This window comes from Stenella coeruleoalba, assembly GCF_951394435.1.
Source record: "Stenella coeruleoalba genome assembly, chromosome: 10".
Taxonomy (NCBI): domain Eukaryota; kingdom Metazoa; phylum Chordata; class Mammalia; order Artiodactyla; family Delphinidae; genus Stenella; species Stenella coeruleoalba.
The window spans coordinates 9,626,621-9,644,191 of record NC_137156.1 but is presented as its reverse complement, the minus strand read 5'-3'; the positions used below and the strand labels follow the sequence as shown (position 1 = coordinate 9,644,191).

At 38.6% G+C, this 17,571-nt stretch overlaps 1 protein-coding gene across 1 annotated transcript in view; it reads right to left on the bottom strand.

Moving 5' to 3' along the window:
- The window catches only part of PHACTR1 (phosphatase and actin regulator 1), a gene marked incomplete at its 5' end in the record, with an annotated part of 543,658 nt that overhangs the window by 423,410 nt on the left and 102,677 nt on the right, over positions 1-17,571 (bottom strand). The gene's annotated exons all lie outside the window — the stretch shown is intronic.

Here is a 17,571-nt window from a genome sequence, read left to right as displayed (position 1 = left end):
GGTAGCTATATGTGATTTAAAAGTGTGACTTACATGAAGACACCTTGTACCTGTATTTTAACTTCTGAGTTAAAACTGTCATGTCTCTCCACGAATTTAAACTTGTTTAACTCTGCCCAATCTGCAGAAATTTCAACTTATAGAACCAGACATCACCAGCTCAGGCCTCTCCAGGGAAGAAGATTGAGACGTTTCTTCCACTATCTATAGATCTGTTGTGCCAATCAGGCCCCAGAGTTGACTAAACTAAATTAATTCACCCAAATGGAACATATTTTATTCTCTAACATCTTCAAAAAATAGAAATAGAGCAACCACTATGTGCTAGGCAGTGTTCCACTGATGGAGAGAAGAAGCAAATCTCTTTATTTTGGGGTGGGTGGGAATAACAGTGGCAAAGGAGTGGACACATACAAAACTAATAGGATTTTAGATACTAATGCTACGGCAGAACTAAAGCCAGATGACCAAGTGGAAAGTGACTAGAGGATACTGCCAGGATGGGGGTGGGTAGGAAAGGCTCTTTGAGGCGGGTGGGCAGCATCCAGGCTGTGACCTGAATCACAAGAAGGACCCAGCCACGTGGTGATCAGGGAAGATTCCAGATAGAGGGAGCCATTAGCGCAAAAGCCCTAAGCTGAGAATGAGCTCAACGTGTGTGAGAAGCAGAACAAAAGCCAGAGCAAGTGCGCTTGGTGAAAAAGGCAAGAGCAAGAGGAGAAGGCAGGGAGATCACGCAGGGTTTTCTAGGCAGGTTAAGGGGCTGGGATTTTATTTCAAGTCAGTAAGAGGCCATCAGAGGATTTATACATAAAAGGGCTCACTCTAGCTGCCACAGAGAACAGATCGTGTGTGAAGTTGTCTCTGTGTGTGTGCGCACGCACACGTGCAAGAATGGAAGCAGGGGGGCTTCCCTGGTGGCGCAGTGGTTGAGAATCTGCCTGCCAATGCAGGGGACACGGGTTCGAGCCCTGGTCTGGGAGGATCCCACATGCCGCGGAGCAACTAGGCCCGTGAGCCACAACTACTGAGCCTGCGCGTCTGGAGCCTGTGTTCCGCAACAAGGGAGGCCGCGATAGTAAGAGGCCCGCGCACTGCGATGAAGAGTGGCCCCCGCTCGCCACAGCTAGAGAAAGCCCTCGCACAGAAACGAAGACCCAACACAGCAAAAATAAATAAACTAATAAACTCCTACCCCCAACATCTTCTTTAAAAAAAAAAAAGAAAGAAAGAATGGAAGCAGAAGACCACTAAATAACACAGATGATTCCATATATACGCGTTAGCATACAGTATTGGTTTTTCTCTTTCTGACTTACTTCACTCTGTATGACAGTCTCTAGGTCCATCCACCTCACCGCAAATAACTCAATTTCGTTTCTTTTTATGGCTGAATAATATTCCATTGTATATACGTGAAGAACCTAGGAGCAGGACAGGAATAAAGATGCAGACATAGAGAATGGACTTGAGGACATGGGGAGAGGGAAGGGTAAGCTGGGATGAAGTAAGAGAGTGGCATGGACATATATATACTACCAAATGTAAAACAGATAGCTAGTGGGAAGTAGCCGCATAGCACAGGGAGATCAGCTTGGTGCTGTGTGACCACCTAGAGGGGTGGGATAGGGAGGGCAGGAGGGAGATACAAGAGGGAGGGGATATGGGGACATATGTATATGTATAGCTGATTCATTTTGTTATACAGCAGAAACTAACACACCATTTTAAAGCAATTATACTCCAATAAAGATGTTAATAAATAAATAAATAACTCAGATGAGACATAGTGTTTTCAAACACAATGATAGTGGTGAAGATGGAGAGAAGTAGATACATTCAGATTATGTTATTCGAGTAACAGAGGTTCCTAGAAAAGTGATTATCTGGTATATCAAACGATATCTTAGATGTACCCAGCTTTAACGCAGAAAAGGAAGTAAAAGGCCAAAGAGCATGTGGATCGTTACTTTACATCATAGCATTTCCGAGGTAGAAGGGGGTCTCAGAAGTTACTCACAAGGGGTCTCAGAAGACATTGATCCTTATAGGTAGGATAACGTCCTCAAAGACATACAACTAACTGGCTTCAGAGCAAAGACTACATCTCCTCATCGCCTGTCTTTCTCACCATGTTGAGGCTCATTACTAATTTGGAATTTGACATTTGGACCACACTATAGTTGGTACTCTAAAGCTGCAGGTTACTTAAAGAAAATCTCAGAAAGACCATTTACATATAAGCACCTCACATGTTCTAAGACTTTGGTTGTGATGGAAAAGAAGTCAAATATCTTTGCTCGGAGAGAGAAAGTATTTTAGCATTTAGCATAGTCAGAGATTTGCCTATCTTTCTACATCCCTGAGTCTATTATTGGTACTACTGTGTGCCTGACAACAAGAGAATTTCTGCTGTCTAATAAAATGAGTTTGTGAGTGTTCTCTCCTCTTCAACTTTTTGGAAGTGTTTGAGAAGGACTGGTATTAATTCTTCCTTAAATGTTTGGTAGAACTCACCAGTGAAACCATCTAGTCCTGGGCTTTTCTTTGCTGGGAAGTTTTTAATTACTGATTCAATCTCCTTAATCATTAATGATCTGTTCAGATTTTTTAATCTCTTCATGACCTGGTCTTGGTAGGTTGCATGTTTCTAAGAATTTACCCATTTCTTCTAGGTTGTCCAATTTGCTAAGAGGAGTAAATGCAATTACTGTGAGAGCATTAAACACTGATGGTTCTAAATCATATGGTGGTTGCCATTCTTGTTACGTCAAGGAACGTGATAGAACAGAGAATAATTCCAGTCCGGCCAAAGTCTCCTAAGAGACAAAAAACACTTCAGACCACATCTGGAGCATCCAATGTGAATTCAAACAAGGGGCAGACATCCGATCTATGTCTTTGTACACAATTATGGATACAAAGTTAGTTTTGAAATGATAGATGAAACTTCCTCCTATTTCAAGGATGTCATCCCTTGCGCTAGGTCACCAAGGTGCAAGCCACAATTAATATGTACCTGAGCTCCTGAGTGAAGGGTTCTTTTCTGGATGATTCTCCTCATTTTGGTACCATGACACTCCCTATTTCCTAACAAACCTCATGTCTATGAACAACAAAGATTGTATCCCTAAGTGTTCACATAGTTTTAAAAAATGCACCACAACTCAATGTTTATTCAGTTATTTGCTCATTTATCTAGTTATTCAGTGGATATTTGCTGAGCACCTACTGTGTGCATTGTAATGGATTTTCAATCAGAAAATACAGAGAAACATTTCAACTTTATTTTCTTTCTCTGGTGGAAACTGATATATAATAGTTCTTTTCTATCTTCATAAGCTTAGGTTTGCATAACTTTTTAAAATGTTGTTTATGTCTTAGAAGAATTGAGTCATCAATTAGTATATGCTGCTACTAGGTGATAACAGATTGGTGGCCTAAACTCCACGTTCTTCATTTTTTAGTTTTTTCATCTCTCTCTCTCTCTCTGTGTCTCTGTCTCTGTTTCTCCATCAGTTCATCATCTTAATTTACATATTCAATATAGAAATGATCAATGTGAGCTTTAAATATGTTGATTGCATAAAGCAGAGACTTAAAGAAGCAAATATCTTACTATCAATACCTTTTCTTTTTCCTAAGACCCTTGAATCCTTTTCTGATGGCAATCTACAAAGAGAATAGAGTAAGATTCTAGGAAACCAGGTCAGCTGGGTATCGAACTCGATTAGAGTTTTTAGTTTATTTCCAGTTTTTAGATTCAGTCAGCTGTGAAATAAATAAATGGTGTGTCTTAGATTAAGGGAACTAAGGACACCTTTACTTTTCTTTTATAATCTGTTATTCATCTCACCCATAACATTCATAAAACTAGAGCCCAATTCAAGATCTCATCTGGGCCATTTTAAAGAGTCTCAACACCTTATTAAGCTCATTCTTCTTTTACTCCATTCCCCAAGCCATTAACCCAGGGTTGCAGATTAATTTTTCTAAAGTATAGCACTAATATTATCACCCATCTACTCAAATGCTTCCAAATTAATTCTCATTACCTACTAAATCAAGTGCAAAACTCCTTGGTCTTGTACTTAAAGCTATAATGTGGTCCCAAACTCTTCTATAGCCTAAGGCTATATTAGGCTGAGATTCAACTTCATGTAAATATTTCCTTCCACTACAAGAAAGACACTATTAGAAGAGCTTTTTCTCTAACTTCTAAATGTGTGTTTTTTACTGTATTTTTCTCTCTCTGTCTTTTTTTTAGAAACCCCACTCACATTCCTTTACATCAGGCATTGCCTGGCCTGGCCTCTGTCATGACTCCCCTTGACCAAAGGCTGCTGTGTAGATATTACCTCTATTCCAAGTTGCTTTTTAAAAGGACCTGCATCTTTTACAATAGAGCATTATTTTACCCCCAAAATGAAGTTTCTTTTGTTGCTTTTTTGCTCATTACAAAAGCAATACATTTCCATTTCAGAAAAATTGGAAAAGAAAGATAAAGAAACAGTGGGATATAGAAATCACCCATAATCCTACTTGTCTAGAGATAACTACAGTCGAATTCTCACGTATTTCCTTCTCCTTTTATAAGAATATTACTCTTTTCAAAGTTCCCAAATGTGGATTTAAAGTAATACTAAGACACCAATTATTACAAATATAATAGAATACCCTTGATTGTCTACTTCTCATAGTCATTTTCTTATAAAAAGAACACACCCATCCCCATTATTTTACATCCTTTTATACAATCTAAATTTACTTCAATCTCAATCTCCGGGTTTTCTCACGTGCAATGGTTTTGTACTGAATACATATAGATATGCTACAGAAAATGTACAGTATCAGTTCTAATATTTAAGTAGGTAACTGCAGAAGTTCAGTGGCAAATCCTAATTAGTAGGAGAATAGAGAGGCATAATGTTCCACTCTAAATTGAGAATTTCATGACTGTCTATAAATAAATCTTTTGGGCTCATTGGCATCATATGCTGCAAAATCACAGAATGACAACTCTATTACCTACCCACTCGGTCAACTGTGATTTGTTAAGAAATAATCAAAGCCCACAGCTACTTCTTTGTATAGATAATGCTAGCGCTGATTAACCTGACAATCACATTCCAAAATTAAGTTTTCTGCTGAAAAAGAGAGACATTACACAATTGTTGCAAACCAAAGTGACTAATGAGTATCAAAAAGGTCCACCATTACATCATAATATATCCTAACTATTCTATTTATTGCAGGACCCCCTCCTTCACAGAAGACAAAAAATGGATCTCTTCTATTCACTCTTATATTGTCATACAGTGTGGACGCAAGGTTATATTAGAATCCACTTCCTCCTCTTTCGTATCACTGGTATACTTGCTGAGGGCTAGTCTTCTCAGGAGGGGTGGACAATTTTAAGCTGGCTTTTGCTTCCATAAAATATTATATTTTGGCAGCTCCAGGAATATCGTAGTCATAAAAATCAGGTTCTGTTAATTCTGGTAAATCGGATCTTCACCTGTGTTGGGTATTTATGTTGCCTTTCACGTGAATGAAAATACCTTTGCAGTCTGACTATTGACGCTGACGTGTGGTCATTTCCAATTAAGTCCCAGAGCAAGATTTTCTATATACAGGCTTTGATTTATGTGTACATATCTTAAAATAACCAGAGTTAAGTCAGAACAAGTGGCATCTTTGAGTTAGAGGGCCTTTGTGAGGGCTCTAGGAGGTCTACAAAATCTCTGAAATCATATGTAAAATCTAATACTAAGAATCTTTGTGCATTGTTCTGGGGAAGGGGTCTATAGCTTTCATCAGTTTCTCGAGAGTTTGTAACCCCAAAATGTCTAAGAACCCTTGCATTACATTAAATACAACAGTGAATTTGCTTTCTTGTTTACGCAGTAAAGTTACAGCAGCTATTTGGCTAGTAAAAGATAGGAAAAGTTTTTCAAGAAAAGTGTAGGAATTTTAGTCAGTAACGTAATTTCAAGATGTGTTGGTTGCCTACGTAATTGATAGCTTAATGGCAATCAGCTATATGACCGTAAACAGTTCAGGAGGATGACAAGTGATGAAATGTAGGTGTCCCACAGAATTGCCTTTATATAGGTGCTTATTAGGATATTATTAGCAGCCCATTTTTAAACTGAGATGTAATCAACATATAACATTGTATTAGTTCCAGGTGTATAAGGGATATATATATGCATATATATGTATATACATATATCTATAGTGAAATGATCACCACAGTAAGTCTAGTTAATCTCCATCACCAGTCATAGCTACAAATTTTTTTTCTTGGGATGAGAAATTTTAAGACCTACATTCTTAGCAACTTTCAAATAAACAATACAGTATTGTTAACTATAGTCACCGTTATGTACATGACATCTCCGGGACATATTTATTTTATAACTGGAAGATTTTACCTTGTGACTACCTTCACCAATTTTGTCCACCTCCCATCCCCACCAATGGCAACCACCAATCTGTTCTCTGTATCTATAAGTTTGTTTTTGTTTTGTTTTTTTTAGATTCCATAGCATCCCATTTTTAAGGCTGTTAAAAGAATTAGTCCAATGGAACTTCTTGATACTTATGTCAAGATGTCATGGAGAAAGCTATTCATTGCATCAATATGATGCAATGAGTGAGCTCATTTTCATGAAGAGTCCCAGGAGAAATTCCTACTTGACCTTGATTTCAAGATTAATTGTCCTTAACTGAGTCATCATTTCCTTCATATTGATTTATGAACACTGAGAATTGTGCAAACCTGGAAGTTCTCTAGCACAGTATGTTTAAGACGTATTGCAAGTGATTTTGATTATTAATATTAATGTAATGAAGTTTATAAATTATGTACTTAAGGAATTAGAGAAGATTTAAGGATATCCTATGACTATGTCACAGTCATTTGAATTCCCATGTATTTTCCTCTTGAGTGGCAGAGAGAATAAATAACAAATAGCAAACTGGCTACAGTTGGGTCCCTCTGTCCTATAAGCTGAGGCAGAGAATACATTGGGAATGTTACTAAATCTGATCAATTTTCCATTTTTCTAGCCAAATATATGAACTCAGCAAAAGTTACCTGTTCGAGGTCACGGGGGTGGTAGATGAGGATGGAGCCCAGATTCAAGCCCAGGTACCCTGGTTCCAGAACCTGTGCTTTCTTAACCACTACAGTATGTGTCAGATTGAAACACACATTGTCAGAACATGTATATTAATGTTAATGCTCGGAAATTTCAAAACCCAAATATATTAACAGGCTCCATTATTACATGATCAAGAAGGGATTAAGTGTGCAATGAAAATAGTGCTAGGAAATAGGACAGCGTTATCTATTTCCTTTCCAGCCTCCATGTCTGCCTTCACTACCCGCTTCAAACTTTCTGAATTCCACCCATAAACCTTCCTCCAGAGAAGTAGATTGAGGATGGAAAGAATTTATATAGCTTCTCTCTTCTTTAATAGTATGCAGAGGTATAATCCCATTAGGGACATCAGGCAGGCAACAGAATTTTCCTTTCCTTGGAAGGAAAAATGAGTAACTTTTGCTCAAGTTATGTTGGGCAGGTAACTTTTCACTTCCTTTTCCTTGGAAAGAAAATCATGACAAAGTTATTTCAGGAATGCATCAGATCAATATATAGTCACACCCAACGAAGCAGCAAATGACCCCTAATAGCTCGTGAATTTTAGCTTGTATTTGTCTGCAAAATAAGGAAAGAAGATGGATATGATGAGCACTAAGTAGAAGCTTCTAAAGTGTTAGGAAACGATTTCTGCTGTATTATAATAACAGTCGAAACCCTGGTCAGAATCAAAATAGAGACTGAACCTTGAAGTTCCAACTGAGAAAGAGATCTTATAAAAATCGATTATTGTGGGCTTCCCTGGTGGCACAGTGGTTAAGAATCCGCCTGCGAATGCAGGGTACACGGGTTGGATCCCTTGTCGGGGAAGACCCTACATGCGGAGCAACTAAGCCCGTGAGCCACAACTACTAAGCCTGTGCTCTAAAGCCTGAAAGCCACAACTACTGAGCCCGCATGCCACAACTACTGAAGCCCGTGCCCCTAAAGCCTGTGCCCTGCCACAAGAGAAGCCACCACAATGAGAAGCCCGCGCACCGCAACGAAGAGTAGCCCCCGCTCACAGCAACTAGAGAAAGCCCACGCATAGCAATGGAGACCCAACACAACCAAAAACAAAAACAAGTAAATAAATTTAAAAAAATCAATTACTGTAATTCAATACAACTCTGTGATCTGAACATGAAAGGGGGTCAGCTTGCTTCTAGGACATCCACACAGATCTCCAATCTGTTCAAAAACCAGCAGGACAGATCCGTCCAAATCCATAGGCATGCTTGCTATGCCCATAATAACCAACAAAGTACAGTAAACAATTTTTTTCCACTTTACTCAAGAAATTCCATGCCTCTTATTGGTATTTGAATTAGTGGGACATTTCTTATATTTTATTTTTTTTATTTATTTATTTTCAGCTGCGTTGAGTCTTAGTTGCTGTGCGCGGGTTTTCTCTAGTTGTGGCGAGCAGGGGCTACTCTTCGTTGTGGTGCGCGGGCTTCTCATTGCGATGGCTTCTCTTGTTGCAGAGCACGGGCTCTAGAGTGCAGGCTCAGTAGTTGTGGCACACGGGCCCAGCTGCTCTGCAGCATGTGGGATCTTCCCGAGCCAGGGCACAAACCCGTGTCCCCTGCCATGGCAGGCGATTCTTAACCATTGCACCACCAGGGAAGCCCTATTTTATTATTTTTAAACTCATCTCTCACTTAACTTCTTGGCTTCACTGTGCTGATTTTCATTAAGTTCACTTAAAATTCCAAATTAAATGCTCCCCATGTGTCATTCACTCTTCTAAGCACTTTAAATACAGGAACTTATTTGTTCCTCTCCCAAAATCTTATGAAACAGTGACATTATTCCTTCCATTTTGCAAAATTAGAAATCTAAGCATAGAGAACATGTGTAACTTGTTCAAGGTCATCTGGGTGATAGTAGATGACAGAGCCTCTGCAATTAGGTGGTGTCCACAGATGGTTAGATGTTATGACTTCGCCTTGATATATTATACAACCCTTCCTGATAGGACATCGAGATGCCCATTATATACTGTTCAGTAAATCCACTACCAAGGCACCATGAGGTTTATTTGTTGTCACTGCTAAGCCACTCCTATCCCTGGCCTAAATGTTACCATCAAAGGAGGACTTGAGGGTAAAATCAAAAGGCATTCCCCTCTCCATCCCATAAACTCTCTTGCAAACTCTCTCTGTGGACTCAAACAAAGCAAAAAATACTTTTCTCACTTAAACCTTGAAACAGTCTCCATTCAATAATTAATATGTCCAGCCTGGTCTATTATCCACATGCTGACCATTAGCTGAAGTCAAAGCTGTGGGCCAAGACTACTGCAGACCAGAAGCCTATTCCGGGGAAAAAAGGCCAATCTGCTTCCTTTCTTTTCTGATTTGAGCTTTGTCCGCCTTACTGTCCTTGCCGCTGACCTCTAGCCACACACTCACCAGATGCCCTTGCTCTTCCAGGGTGTGAGAAAGGTAGGGAAAGAAGAGAGACAGGAGGAGCAGGGAATTTTGTAGCTGTTTAGAATTGTTGTGAGCTGGCACTGGTTTCCCCTGGCCATGGCAGAGTTTTAAAGTTCACTCTTTCTCACGTGGAACTCTGTGGCTTGTTGGGAGGTCTTCATCACCCAGCTGTCCCCCAGCTCTCATCACTTGGTTTCTCTGCCTTGTCTGGCTGGTTCCTTGTGGCTGCCCCTTAGGTCTCTGGTTCTCAGGAGTCTGTCATCACACAGGCTTTCCCTGTTGGGGTCTCACTGCCCCTCTGGGAGGTCCTTTATGGTAAAATCCATTTAGGAGAGCTCCAGATTAGTTTTCTATTTCTGCCCACACCTTGTCCCCTGGAAACACACACCTTTGATTTTTATTTGATAAGAGTCCAATGACTTATAAAACTACAGACCTCTATTCTGTGGCCATAGTCAGGTTCTTGTCCTTTAAGTTTTTTCAGGATGAAATTCTACAACAGCCCACTGTGTTCCGCAGCACCATAGGACACATAACAAACTCTTGTGATTTTTTTTTTTAAGCTTTTCTTATTTGGTTTGAAGTCAGGGGGATGCACATCAACTATGGTCTCCTTGTGTGGCTAACAATTAAAATCAGTTTCCCCCAAAGTTTCTTTCAAGGAATTTTCAGATTACCGAACACTATTTACAAAGACAGTAAAATCTGATTGCCTGAGTTCATTTACTCACAGCTCTGTGTTCAGATATGGACCAACTTGGATGAACTTTGGCAACTTATTTAACCTCCCTTCCTGATTTGTAAAATGTGATAATAATATCTAGAGATGTTTTAAACATTGACAAAAACGTGTGTAAAGCATTTAACCCAATATCTTGGCACATAGAAGGCACTCAATAAACTATAGGTATTATCGTTAAAAAAAATCCTTAAATTTTTTCCACAAAATATCCTTTGAGTCACTTCCATTTATATATAGTCATTGAAAAACTAAGTGATTGGCTGCAGATTGGAGTCTGGAAAAGTTAGAGGTGAGAAATGCCCTGGGATTTCTGGTATGTGGTTTAAGATCCGAGTCATGTCCATTGATGCTTAACTTCTCATGCATTTGTCCTTTTTCATTTGAGTATTTAAGACACAACCACATTGGTAGACCTCAGAAAGATTGTCTAGCTTATATAATTGCTCACAAATTAAAAGTCTTTCCTGAAAAGTTGAGATCTCCATACTAGGTTTTCCAATGAGAAAATATTTGAAAGTGGTTTGAAAAGGTGGAAGGGAAAAATTAAATAAGGCATTATTGTCATCACTCAAGAGCGATGGGAGGTTTCCTTTTGTATATTTTTTTCTTTTATTTTTTGGCTTGGTTTTTGGTGATGATAACAATTATTTTTATAGAGAGTTTATACAGGTAGTTCTCATATTTTAGCATTTCAGTTTCTATTCTTAATCAGAAGAAGTACGTTGGAATATATATATATTTTTTAAAGATTTTTTTGATGTGGACCATTTTTAAAGTCTTTATTCAATTTGTTACAATACTGCTTCTGTTTTTTTTCTTTTTGGCTGCGAGGCATGTGGGATCTTAGCTCCCCAAGCAGGGATCAAACCCGTACCCCCTGCATTAGAACATGAAGTCTTAACCACTGGACCACCAGGGAACTCCCGGAATATATTTTTAAGTTTGAAAAAATAAAGAATTCAAATTTTAAATGAAATGTTTAGCTCTTTGATCTCAAATTAGTTTCCATTTTCCCTTGCCAAAGTGGAAGCTGTGCCTTTGTAAATCTGTCTGGCGAGTAACACTGCTGTAAGGATATGGTACCCAAAGATAAGAGATCAGAGTGGAAGTGAGAGAAAGGAATGGAGGAGAGGAAAAACATACAAGTGAGGATTACAGGGATATTGTATAAGGCATCTCTTCGCTCTGAAACACGTTTTTATTGTTTTCAGAAACATTAAGAATACTTTTTCGCTGATGACGTCCTGACAGAGTGAACATTCAATCCCGTGGGCCAAAAGGTTAGGGAAATAATAGGAAATTTACCCTCATATGAAATACTCACCCCTACTCCATCCCCTCAAATATCTGAGTTCTTATTGTTTACTTTCCTTCCAATGTCTGAATCAGTGCTGCTGATGTGTAGAGTGGTTTCCTACGAAAGGAGTTGCTGAAAATTTAGGCAGCCACTGAAAGCAAGTAATCCATGATCTGGATAATTAAATTCTGGTACTTTGATAATCCCAAGAATACGCCAGAATGAGGATGATGACTGAGTTGAAACTGAGATGGCTTTTTTGCTCCTCTCTTCAGGTTAGATTTATCATTTATCCTAATCTGAAAATGGCGAAACCAACATTACTGCTTACTGAGTCACTTACTGCTTTGAATGATTACAGACCTTTTTGAAGCTAATAATGATAATAATAGTAACAACAATGCCATCTCTCTAAAGATTTTTATTATTTACAAATAACTTTTCCATACATGATTTCATTGATCATCACAACAATACCTCTTGGGATAGGCAAGAATTTTTACTGCCAATTAACAGAAGAAGCAATTGAGACACAGTGATGTAGTTTGTAATGCCCAAATTCACACAACTAAGAAGGGATGAATTTAAATTAGTACCCAAGTTTTTTCCAGATTCTCATCTTATTCCATAAGTGGGAAATTATCATATATTTCAAATACTCTGTCCTGTGTGGTTGAAATACACGAGGGACCGGGAAACTGGCTGTTTGAATTGCTCTAGTATTTCCCCACGAGAGCTACTACAGAGCAAAAGAGAAAATCTAGTGACTCCATGGAATATTCTGTTTACAGAAAGTATAGCTATAAGTTGTAACTGCAGAGAATTTGCCATTCACGTGACACAGACATATGTCTCTTTTCTCATCACCACTCTCAGATATTAAATGATGAGTCATAAAAAACCTATAAAAATCCATACAATCCAATAAAAGAAAATATTTCCTGATATGGAAATAAAGCTGAAGACTAGACACACTGATCAATCTCAGGAGGCCAGGGCTTTTTCATGGAATACTTGACGTTCACAGTCTTCAAGCCACCACGATTTAGTGTTTTGGCTGAGAAGCTGTGAAAGGTGCAGCTGCAGTGTTGTTTACTTAGTTCAAATGTTTTCCAAGCTCTGATTTTTCTAGTTAATGTCCCCTGCAAAAACATCTCTGACATTTCCTCTGCCTGTATTTGCTTGAATGAATGTGGAGATGCAGAATCACTCCACTTCTCAACATGTTTTTCAAAGAGTAAAGGGGAGTCTGCCTTGTGTAGAAAGTTCTGGACCAATTTGTTTTGGCTACGATCACCCTGCAAATTTTATACCTACATTTGTAGTGGTCAAAAAGCCAAGAAGTAGATGTAGATCATGATTCTGTATCCTAAGAAGTGTTTCACTTTTTTCTAAAGGTTTTGATTTTTTTATCAGAGCAAAGTTGTAGACTATAGAATATTCTAAAGAACTCTCATTATAGCTGTGTAAGGAGATTAGAAGGACTGGTTAACCTAAAACCCCTGTATCATGGAGTATGAATGGCCAAAAGTTCTTTGCAGTAACCCCCACCAAGTGGTAGAGGCTGTACTCTTTCAATCTGGGTTAGCTATGTGACTCACTTTGGCTGATCAGCAAACAGAGGCTTAAAAAGTGCTTGCTTATTGGGGGTTGCCCTTTCTAGCTGTTGGAAACCTTTTGCCATTAAATGAACAAGCCCAGGCTAGCCTCCTATAGGATGAGAAACCACTTGGACACAGGCTCCAGGCAGTCCAGCAATCTCAGCTGTCCCAGTTAAAGCTCCAGACATGTGAGTGAGACCATCCTTGACTACCCAGCTCCAGCAGGGCTGGTCCAGATCAGAAGAAGAATGCAGGCAACTCATAGAATCATGAGAAGTAATAAATGTTGTTTTAGGCTAAGGTTTTGCACAGTTTTTTGCATAGTAAATGCTAAGTGATAAATATTCACACACATCCCAAAAGGAAAATAATTTAAAAGTAAGCATTTGCTTAAAATGTCCATACAAAACAATCCACAGATTCAATGCAATCCCTATTGAAATTCTAATGGTATTTTTCGCAGAAATAGAAAAAAAATCCCAAAATTGTATGGACTCATGAAAGAACTTGACTAGCCAAAGCAATCTTGAGAAAGAACAACAAAGCTGGAAGCATCACACTTCCTGATTTCAAAATATATTACAAAGCTAGAGTAATCAAAACTGTATGGTACTGACATAAAAACAGACATATAGATCAATAGAACAGAATAGACAGCCCAGAAATAAACCTACACAATATGGTCAATTAATTTACAACAAAGGAACCAAGAATATACAACCAGGAAAGGATAGACTTTTCAATAAATGGTACTGGGAAAATTGGACAGCCACATGCAAAAGAATGAACATTGACCCCTATCTTATACCACACACACAAAATCAGCTCAAAATGGATTAAGGACTTGAATGTAAGACCATAAAACTCCTAGAAGAAAACACAGAAGACAAGTTCCTTGACATTGACATTGGTAATGAGTTTTTGGATGTGACACCAAAAACACAGGCAACAAAAGCAAAAATAAACAAGTGGAACTGCATCAAACTAAAAAATTTCTCTACAGCGAAGGAAACCATCAACAAAATAAAAAGGCAACATACTGAATAGGAAAAAATATTTGCAAATCATATAGTTGATAAGGGGTTTATATCTAAAATATATAAAGAATTCATACAGCTCAATTCCAAAAATCCAAATAATCCAATTAAAAAATAAGCAGAGGAACTGAATACACATTTTTCTAAAGAAGACCAACAGGTACATGAAAAGATGCTCAACATCATTAATCAACAGGGAAATGCAAATCAAAACCACAATGAGATATCACCTCACACCTCTTAGCATGGTCATCATCCAAAAGACAAGAGATAAATGTTGGCGAGGATATGGAGAAAAGGGAGAAAGGAAGCCTTTGTGCACTGTTGGTGAGAATGTAAATTGGTGCAGCTCCTATGGAAAACAGTATGGAGGTTCCTCAAAAAATTAAAAATAGATTACCATATGGTCCAGAAATCCCACTTCTGGGTTTATATCCAGAGGAAATGAGAACAGGATATTGAAGAGATATCCTGGTGGTTTGATTTCAGTACTCACCCTTCCTGAAAAATACAACCAGTCTTCCAACTTACTGTTAGAAAGATCCCAAAGATTTGAAATCTCTTTTCTCACTTCTGGACAGTGTAATATAACAATAACAAAAGCTATCATTTATTAGGCACTTACTGTATCCCAGCTACTGTACTCAGTGCTTTAGATGCATTATCTCAATCGGAGCCAGGAAGACTTTATTCTTCCCATTTTCTAGTTTAAGAAACTGAGGCTCAGAAAGATAAACTTATCCAAGATTCTACCGTAAGTGGCAGAGCAAAGATTCAATCCCAGATCTTTCTGATTCCTAACCATTTTAATTTATGGCTTCCCAAGCCATTTATTACTGCTATGAATAAGTTGAAAACCATTTTCCTGGAATTTAATGAATGGAAAAGTCTAGAGAGGTATAAAAAGCAGTAAAAAGTTTGCAGAAAAAGGAGACAGAAGATATGATGATAAACTTTACCTGCTTCCTAATTTTACTGCTATTACTGTTTCTTGGTTAAAGTCCCCTTTGTTAAAGAGTTTATTCTCCTACTACTCACTGAAAATACCAAAAGGCAGTGATGGCGTATGAAAAATTATCGTCTTTAGACCTCTATACAAGTATGACCAAACTTGTACTTCTCTGCCAATCAAGGAAACCATATTACCACCGAAAAAATCTGATTGTTTCATGCATACACACGCACACCCACACCCACACCCACACACACACACACACACACACTGGCCGACTTCTTCTTTCTCTCCCTTCTTCAATATAAATTACGAGTATCCTTTTGAGTCAATGCATGTTTTTTTTTTCTTTCTCATGGATAAACCCAGTGGGAACCCTCACAGTTAAGACAAGCCGTAATTTGGAATTCTTTTGAAGTAAGACTCCTGAAGTCTTTTGACACTTTGTGAACATATCCTTCTGAGAACCCTGGTTTGTTAATAGCATTGGGAAGATTTTTAAAAACAGCAACAACAACACAACAAATCAAAGCCTCTTTTTTGAGCTGTGGCTATCGCGATTTATAAAGACAAAAACAAGTTTACCACTTCTGAAAAACTGTACAATACTTTAAAGTTGTGAGGATAGAAGAAAGCTGTCAGACATGATTTCTGACAGACAATGACACACAGACAGATGTCTCCGAACCATGATGTAATATAATGCAAGGCCCCAAGAACAAAAAGTGTCCTGTCTCAGAGTAATCACTTTCCCCTGGGGAGTGAGCCTAAACAGGCTTTATCTCTCCTTGACAGGAAACCCAAGGCACATATCCAGAGAGTTCAATTACATAAGTCTAGAAGACTAAAGAGAATGACTGAATTTACCTTGGAGAGAACTTCAAATTAATAGAGGGATAAAATGTTTAAGAGATGACATCCATTCTTTGAAACTCAAAAAGAATGGGTCTGTTGAGACATCTCTCATAAGAGGGTACGTGGTTCATAGCTCTTTTGAATATAGCAAGTATTATCAGGTATATTAAGAAGATAAGTTGACAGCTTCTTCATGTAAATGCCGATGTTCATGAATCTCTAAATTAGAAACCATTTACTCAGTTCCAGTTCTGAGTTGACATGGAGTCATTTACGGTAGCATTGGTGGAAGGTTCTAGAATATAATAATATTCATGTACAGCTCTTGTTCACATATCTAATATGGTCCATTCTCAGGGGTGAAGAGCTGTGCTCACTTAACTTTCTTTTGTCCTATCCACACTGGAGAGATTCTTCCCCTTGGAAACTGAGCATTGGCCCACGACAACCTGCCTCGCTCACCTAGAAGATGGTCATGCACAAGGAGAAGGGAACTAACTTTACTCCTTAGAAACTCTTCGTTTCTTGTGAAAAGGCTCTACGTACTGTTAGGTAATAGAAGTAGGCGAGGCCAGAAAAGAGACAAAGGGACAAAAGAGACAAAAAGACAATAGAGAGGAGAAAAAATAAATGAAGGACAATTAAAGAGATCCCTCCTTAATTACTTTCCCCAAAGACTGGTATTTGGCCCCCTGTTTCGGATGTGAGCTGGGGTCTCTGGAATTTGACTTCATTTGGGAGAAGGTAAAGTTAAGTAGACTGTTTCTGCAGCTCCACTTCCTCCTTCCCATGCAACTGCCAACCTACACTCAATAAAAAGGAGATGATTATTTTCTTCCTTTTCTATTCTAAAGCACAAGGAAGTAAGAGCAATTTCACTAGCACTCACTAAACACCTGGGAACAGATTCATTTGCCACATTCGCTGTTTATTAGCAGCGACCTGGCTTCAGAGAGAATGATCAGAACAGGTAAGTTTGGTGTAGGGAGATTCAAGAAGAAAAAATTCCAAATGTGTCGTTCTCAGTAGAGAAAAGAACCTTGGATAGCCTCGGGGGAGAGGCAGCACAGAGGCCTATGGATAGAGAAAAAAGGAATGCTGGTCACTACTCAAAGCTGCTCTTCAAACTTCCCTGGTTTGGGGCTCCTTGAGATGCTTTGGAGAGAAAAAGCAGTATCTATAGGTTGTTAAAATTTTTCTGAAATGGCAAACAAAGCATGGTGGCCCTCCTACTGCATGGGCGATATGTCTACATCGAATTAGAATTCAAAGCAAAAGGCAATTAGAACAGAATCCTTGAGCATGATTTTTAATTGTCTGCACGGAAGACTATCATTACAATGACAGTTGGTACCATGACGGATAAACACAAAGTATTGAAGCTCAAAATTAATCTTTTCATGTTGTCACAGAGGAATTTGCAACTGTGCTCAATGCATGTTAAGTGTGCTGTGCTTTGAGACAAACTTAATGGAGGATATCTCAAAAAGGACCGAGGATT